At 61.7% G+C, this 1,437-nt stretch overlaps 1 protein-coding gene across 1 annotated transcript in view; it reads left to right on the forward strand.

Moving 5' to 3' along the window:
• The window catches only part of SNAI3 (snail family zinc finger 3), a 20,427-nt gene that overhangs the window by 5,586 nt on the left and 13,404 nt on the right, over nucleotides 1-1,437 (forward strand). The window lies entirely within an intron of this gene.

Here is a 1,437-nt window from a genome sequence, read left to right on the forward strand (position 1 = left end):
CCATTCTCCTGCCTCAGCCTCCGGAGTAGCTGGGACTACAGGCGCCCGCCACCTCGCCCGGCTAGTTTTTTTTTGTATTTTTTAGTACAGACGGGGTTTCACCGGGTTAGCCGGGATGGTCTCGATCTCCTGACCTTGTGATCCACCTGTCTCGGCCTCCCAAAGTGCTGGGATTACAGGCTTGAGCCACCGTGCCCGGCCGAAGACTCTATTTTCAATAAGGCCCCATGCCCAGAGGTGGGGGGACCCCACCACCTTTTAGGGGGCACAGTTCAATCCATGGTGCCATCTGTCAGTGCACTGTTGATACCATCCCTGGCATTTCTGGAGGCACTGGGGCTCCAAGGACCCTGCTGATGTGGTAACCCAGGGTGCAGGCCACAGAGAAAGCACCTTCACGTCTGTCGAACCTGCTGCTGGCCTGCATCTGGAAGGGATGCCAAGGCCCTCTCCCCCAGGGGCCGCCTCTCCCATGTCTCCCACCCAGGTGCCCCTGCCCCAGGCCCACCCCTGTTGGCAGGAGCCCTGGACAGTGCTCATCCGGGTCCCAGGCGTGATGCGGCCCCAGCCCCTTGCCCGGCAGGTGTTGTTCCCTTTGTGGCTGGATGAGAGAACACAGTGGCCTGAGTTCCTCCTTCCCCCAGCTGCAGAGTGTGGCCCCACAGCCTCCCCACCGCCTGCCGCCAGAAAGGTGTCAGCTCCCTCCCACGGCAGGTGGGAAGCTCAAAGGACCCTGGCAGAGAGCGGGCGGCTGAGCTGGAACCGAGCTCAGGTATCCAACTCTGCAGGACCATGCTGGGGACCCCACAGATCCCTCTCCTGGTGCCCGGGACTTACCCGCTGATGCCCAGCCTCCATGTCACCTCAGAGCAGCTACTGCGACTTCCCACACACATACGCCCGCAGACACACGCAAGAACACACCTGCGGCCTGCAGACTCACATGCACGCTGCCTCGCTGCTTGATGGCTCAATTCTCACCTCATCTGCCCCACGCCCAAGGGCCCCTCAGCACTGGTCACCCCCTGGCCTGTGTCACTCCCCACCCCGGCCTGTGCTGAGGCTTTGTGCAGTTGGGATGTCTGGATGTTGAGATTTCAAGCATTGGGTTCACGTTTCCATGGGCCCATGACCTTGGGCCGCATGGGACTGTCTCGAGTCAGGATGTCTGCCTCAATGTGTCTTATAGGTGGTGTGGGTAAGGACTGTTCTAACAGGCAGCACGGCCAAGCCTGCAGCCTGGGCACCAGGAGGACACCACGCTCAACCGCCCATGCCAGTGGCCAGAGATGGGCACTTAGGGGCATCTCTCCCACCCAGGAGGCTGGGCTCCCCGTGCTCCCTGCACTTCCTTTAATCAGACCATTCTGGCGGCCGGGCGCGGTGGCTCAAGCCTGTAATCCCAGCACTTTGGGAGGCCGAGACGGGCGGATCACG

The sequence above is a fragment of the Colobus angolensis genome, unplaced genomic scaffold (genome assembly GCF_000951035.1).
Source record: "Colobus angolensis palliatus isolate OR3802 unplaced genomic scaffold, Cang.pa_1.0 Scaffold76, whole genome shotgun sequence".
Taxonomy (NCBI): Eukaryota; Metazoa; Chordata; class Mammalia; order Primates; family Cercopithecidae; genus Colobus; species Colobus angolensis.